At 40.2% G+C, this 6,598-nt stretch overlaps 1 pseudogene; it reads right to left on the reverse strand.

Annotated features, from left to right (window-relative positions):
* Positions 1-6,598, reverse strand: part of LOC123286709 (small ribosomal subunit protein uS5m-like) — a 363,347-nt pseudogene that overhangs the window by 132,842 nt on the left and 223,907 nt on the right.

Genomic DNA, 6,598 nt, shown 5'->3' on the forward strand with positions numbered 1-6,598 from the left:
CTAAAGCCTAATAATCAGTCAGAACCCTGTTCACAGTACCCTTCCTCAGGGAAGAGTTGTCTTGAACACTGAGGTGAAGTCATATCTTACTTGTTTGCAATTGTAAAAGCATTTGTTGTTTGCATAAGTTTTTAAAAATGAAAGATATCTGCATTTGGGATAGTTCTTATCACCGTCTTGCTCCATTTAAATCATGGGTGGTTTATCATCTTGCCACTTTCTTGTCTCCTGAATCAGATTAGCTGCTTCAAGTCATTTCTCACACTTCCTCTCAGAAATGAGCACACAGTAAGTGCTTACTAAATGTGTTAATTTGAAAAACAACTTGTATTGCTCAGGTTTTCTGAGTGCTTCCAGTTGGCTTCACACTTTCATAGTAGATGAAAAGCTTTCCTTCTAGAAAACTACCAATTAAATATTTTCTTAGAAAAATATGTTTCCTGTAATTATTTTTCAAATTCAAATATAGATTAGTGATGTGCCATCTTTTGGGGGTGGCCTGGTGTGTGTGTATATAAAAATTCATTGCTATTTTATTTTGTAGCACTACAATGACTTCTCAAACCAATTAACTACCCAGCATTAGGCCAAACTTCGAAGGTTAAGGATACAATACCCCCACAAGACTGCTCTCACTTCAGACACCAGCCACAAATTTGGGGGTCCCTAGCCACCTTTCTAACCAGCTGGCTACAAATTTAGGAGTTGGCACTACTCACTCAATTTTGATAATTCTCTAGAACAACTCGCAGAACTCAGGAAAGTGCTGTATTTATTATGATGTTTTTATTATAGCCAAAGGATACAAATTGAAACCAGCCTAAGGAAGAGACACATAGGATGAAGTGTGGGAGCATCCCAAATGTGAGGCTTCCATCTTCCCCAGGAACACATTACCCTGCTGGCATATTGATGTGTAACAATATGCAGAGAACTGCCAACCAGGGCAGCTTACCTGAGCTTCACTGTCCAGAGTTTTTATTGGGTTTTCATTATGTTGGCATGACTGATTGACCACATAGTTGAACTGAATCTCCAGTGCCCCTATCGTCCCTGGAGGTTGGGTTGATATCACACAACTCCAACCCCCAACCCTCTAATCACTTGGCCTTTCTGTTATGGCCAGCCCCCATCCTGAGTCACCTCATTAGCATAAACCGTCAGGTGTGGTCACAGGCCCACTGTGAATAACAAAGACATTTCCTATCAGGAAATTCCCAGGTTTTAGAGGTTACCCCCTAGGAACTGGGGAGGAAGGCCAGCCAAGTACTTTACTACACAAGCACACACACTCAAATCAATGTAAAAATACCTCTTCGACTATTATTCAAATAAGTCATAAACATTAAGATTGTCCTTTAGACATTCCTCAACAAATAACTGCAATATACCACTTCTGTTTACAGACACCTGGCAAGAACTTAAACATAGAACCTTGGCTGATGGCAAGGGATGCTGGAAATTGAAATCTTTGTCCTGGGCAGCAAGAGGCTCAGCTAAAATTTGGGGATTCTATTACTAAGGAGGAAGAGGTGGATGGATATTGACAGACAACCAGGAGTCTGTGCCTCGAGACCCATATATGCCAAAGCCATTTTGGAGCGAGTTCACATCCATGATACTTTCTGAGTCTCAGTCTTCTCCTCTGTAAGATGAAGGGCTTTGCACTTGTGTAAATGAAGACCACTCAAATGAGAACAAACAGAGGCTATTTATTCAGAGCCTCCTATAGCAAAGGATCAGCCACTATCACCTGTATTTGACAGAGACCCAAAGGCATGCAGTGAGTAAGAAAGCCTTATAATGAGAAGAAAACAAAAAGGAAGCTTCAGGCATACCCTGATTGGAGGTTGTTGGTATGGGAACCCTGGAGATAGGCTAACAGGAACAGGATATCTTACATGATTAGTTTGAGGAGCATATTTAGCTTTCTATGGTTGGTCCTAAGTTGGAAGTGGGGGCCAAAAATAGGGGAACTAGCAGTCATTGACCAAGTTCTGTCTGTTCTGAGCTGATTGCCATAGATGCTGTGGTTTGGCTTCCACGCTGGTTGCTGCAAAGGTGTGGATCAAAGTTCTATTGTCATATATGGTGTATCCATTGTCCATTGATATATTTAGTTCCTCAGCTCCCCCTTTTGGTCATTCTCTTTCTTGAGAGAGGTTAACCAATTTAGAGACACTAGAGATCCAGATCTTCTCCACTTGGGGATTGTTCAGTTATCTCCATGGTAAACTGTATCATGAGATCTTTTTGTTCTTGTATCATCATGGCAAGCATCTCATAAGAGAGCAGTTGTGCAGAAGCACTGAGCCAGGTAGTGTTTCTACCATCCCTGTTTCATTGATCCAAGTACAACAAGATGTAACAGCAATGGCACATATGCCACCATGATTAGTCAATAAGAAGTTTAGGGCAATGCAATTGCTCATAACTACTTGTGTCAATGAGTTGAGGCAGATCTACAGATCTTCCATCTAGAGAAGAGGTGATGTCACTAATAACTTCAGCCAGAGTTAGTGACAGGAGTCTTATACTCTTTTTATTTACCGTCATTGGAAATACTGCTCTGATTGTTCACATAAACAATGTCAGCAATTCTCCAAGGTAGAGTCCCTGAATAATCAAGGGTGGCTTCATTTTGGAGCTCCTGCCTGAGTTGGAATTTCCAGCATTGGTGACTTACAGAGTTAGGATTCTGTATACAGATAAATCTTGGAATACTATTCTTAAACTGCATGAGGTTTTAGTCAGGAAAACAAGACCAGTTGGCCTGGCTGCAAAGGAAGTAGAATCCATAGAGATCCACATAGAGAACCAGGAAAAAAGGAGTCAAACATGACATGAGATTGGAACCAAAGCCTTACATTAGCTGTATTACGTATTTGGATCCCTATTAGTTTCCTCCAGGTGATGACTGACCCATTACCCTATGAAGGTTGTTGGTTCAAATTTAGAATTACCTGGGGTCTGATCAATAGATTGTAGTAATTGGCTCTTTTTCTGAGAGAGAGGGACACTAATACAGTCACAGGTTGATTTGTTTACGGTGATTTGTCCCTGTAGGGGCAAGTGGAAAAACTATTGGCTATAATTCCCTAGAGTCTCATTTGCTGAGACCAGAATTGTTCATATATATTTATCATGGTGGTCTGGCAATGAATGGTATATCCAGCAGTTGGTAAGATTGAGAGTAGTGGGTACTGATTGGGATAATCTTAAGAATGACATTAGAATGAGTATGTTCTGGCCTAACAATTATAATAAAGAGGAAAGAAACGAGAAAGGGGGCCACTATGGGTGGATGACCAGGAGGGATCTATAGAAATGAGAAGAATAACTATAAGCAAGAAGCCAAAAAACAAAACAGGACTTTGACACAGGTCTTGGTCTGACATCTTGAACAGAAGCTATCCACTATCTGAGGTCATCTATTTATTCTAAAGATCTTTGGTCAGCCGTATACTTCTGAAGACCATCTGCTTGTTGAGTATCTTGGCGAATCCTCAGTTTGAAGACTTTTATTGGAGTTGGCTTCCAGTTGTGTCAATTCTGAATTTCTTCTTTAGCTGTGAAATATGTAGAATTGACTCCTTGGAATTTCATCGCTATATTTGTTGACAGTACCTGATAAGGTCCCATACAATGAGGTTCAAGAGCATTTTTTCTCTGATGTCTCCTCCAATAGACAAAAATCTCATGGTTGAAGATCATAAAGAGGCTCTTGAGGAAGATGCTGTAAGAAGGTGTCCTTAACCTGTCGATGATAGGACTGGGTATAGTACATGAATCCCTTCAATATTTTGCTGTGTCTGCAGGCAGCAGGGTAGAGTCTAGGACTGGCAGTGAAATCTCTAAATAAACAGGCCTTCCAGTTATCAGTTCTTAGGGGGATAACTGATGTATCCCCAAGGGAGTGACTCATACGGCCATAGGGCTTCTCAGAGTACCTTTCGCCAGGAAGCTAAAGGTTTCTGAAAGTTTTGTGAATTTTACGTTAAAGCTGCCATTGGTTCTTTCAACTTTTCCAGAATATTGTGGATGGTAAGGGCAACATAGTTTTTGAGTACGAGTAATGCCTTATGGAGTTCTGTTATAATGGTTCCTGTCAAGTGTGTGCCTTAATCACTTGATATAAAAAAGGAGATGCCCCAGGTTGGAAATACAAAATCAAGCAGCTTTTAGTGACTGTAAGGACTACAGGTTTTCAGCAATGAAATGCTTCAACCCATCCTGAAGATAGACATATAGTAACTAAAACATATTCAGATCTCATGGAGGGTGGAAGCTGGATAAAATCCATCTGAAGGTGTCCAAGGACCCTTGAGGCTTTGGTTCCTGGCCACGTCCCACCTTTACAATTTTTCGAGGATTATGTTGACAGGTGATACATGACCTGAAAATAACCTGTTAAAAATCTCTCTTTTTAAAGTTTATAGTAACCAATTGTCTGTACCATGATGGGTAGTTATGTCCGGCAAAATCAATCAATCAATTAGTCAATCAATCTAGCTAATATCCATTTGAAGCCATCTGGAGCCACCAAGAGGCCATCTTGGGAGCACCGGAGATGCTTTGGGTGAAGGGTAAAATTTTTAACCTTGTTTTTCAGAATCAGGACTAAACGCTGATATTTTATAATGGCCCCTTTGGATTCCTCCAGAGATTTATCCTTTGGGGATGCAGTTAGGAACCTCACCTTGGTTAAGGCTGCTTGTTTGGCATAAGGCTCTGCTACAGCATTTCCTTTCAGTTCCATGTTATCTCTTTCACATGAGCCTCAGCCTCATTATAGCCACCTCTCTAGGAAGTAGGAGTGAATCCATAAGTCCCTTAGCTTGTAGTCTATTTCTGATGGGGATTCTAGCAGAGGTTAGGAAAACTTTGTTTTCAAAGCATCTCAAAGTCCTGTACTGATCTCAAGCATATCTGCTATCTGTGTATATACTTATTCTACGGTCTTTGGCTAGCTGACAAACTATATACATGACGTGGAATAAGTTCTGCCATCTGGGCTGATATTACCTCAGGTAGAGGGCTATTTTCTAAAGAGAACTTAAATTAGTGATAGCATATCTTGCTTGATAACTTCCAGTTTCATTTTCTGAGATATGATTCATCAACAAAAAATATTAGTTAAGAGTTCTTAATTGGGGTCTCTAACAAATCTGAGCAAGGCATGGAAAGTTCCCTAGCTGAGGTAAGACAATCATGAGGTTCTCCTTCTTCTGTTAGGAGCAGGAGTGTGGCAGGATTCAGGCTGCTGCAGTAGTGAACAGAAGTGTGAGAGGGACAGAGTAACAGAATATCTTGAGATGTTAGCTGGCTGGAAGTGTAAAACTCTCTCTATTCACAGATGGCATAATCTTATATAGAGAAAATACTAAGAAGTACACTAAAAACCAGTTAGAATAAATGAGGCTAGCAAAGTTTCTGGATACAATGAGATCAATATACAAAAATCAATAATATTTCTATACATGATTCACTAAAGAAAAAAATCAATACACTGGACTTCATCAAAATTGAAAACTTTGCTTGCTGAAAGCCCCTGTTAAAAGAATGAAAAGACAAGCTACAGACTGGGAGAAACTATTTGCAAAACACCTATATGAAAATGTACTTACATCTAGAATACACAAAGAACTCCCCAAACCTGGGGCTGGCCCCGTGGCCGAGTGGTTAAGTTCACGCGCTCCGCTGCAGGCGGCCCAGCGTTTTGTTGGTTCGAATCCTGGGCGCGGACATGGCACTGCTCATCAAACCATGCTGAGGCAGCGTCCCACATGCCACAACTAGAAGGACCCACAACAAAGAATATACAACTATGTACCAGGGGGCTTTGGGGAGAAAAAAGGAAAGAATAAAATCTTTAAAAAAAAAAAACTCTCCAAACTCAACCAAAAAAGAAACCAAACAGTCCAACTAGAGAGGTAGCAAACATTTCACCAAATAAAGAGAAGAGCCCAGGTCCACCAGACTCCTCTGCTGGAGCACTCAAGCAAGGTATAAAGGCATCTCGACAGGAAGGGTTCACAGGATAAAGGGAGTAAGACTGAAGTAAAGCCCAACACACACAGTTCCACCAAGGAGGACACACAGATGGCAAAGAGGCACATGAAAAGAAGTTCAACATCATTAGCTTTCAGGGAACCGTAAATTAAAACCATGATGAGCTATCACTACACAACTATTAGAACAGCTAAAATAATTTTTTTAAGTGACAATACTAAATGCCAATGAGGATGCAGAGGAACTAGATCTCACACATTGCTGGTGGGAATATAAAATGGTATGGCCACTTTGCAAAAGAGTTTGGCAGTTTCTTAAAAAACTAAACATACACTTTCCAATCTCTTTTCTTTTAATTTAGCCAATTTGATATGTTAAAAGTCTATTGCAAATGGGATGAATCATAAAATAAGTAGGAGTGAAATACGTTGTCTACTTCAGCCAAGAAAAAGGAAAAAGAGGAACAGATGAAGCAACTGTGTCAATCTTAATCTTTGATTCTAGCTTGTCACTATTTTTACTTTTCTGCATGTTTTAAAATTTTTATACTAAATTTGAAAATCAGAGGTCTGGCTGAGTAGGACTC

Source organism: Equus asinus, chromosome 6 (genome assembly GCF_041296235.1).
Source record: "Equus asinus isolate D_3611 breed Donkey chromosome 6, EquAss-T2T_v2, whole genome shotgun sequence".
Lineage (NCBI taxonomy): Eukaryota > Metazoa > Chordata > Mammalia > Perissodactyla > Equidae > Equus > Equus asinus.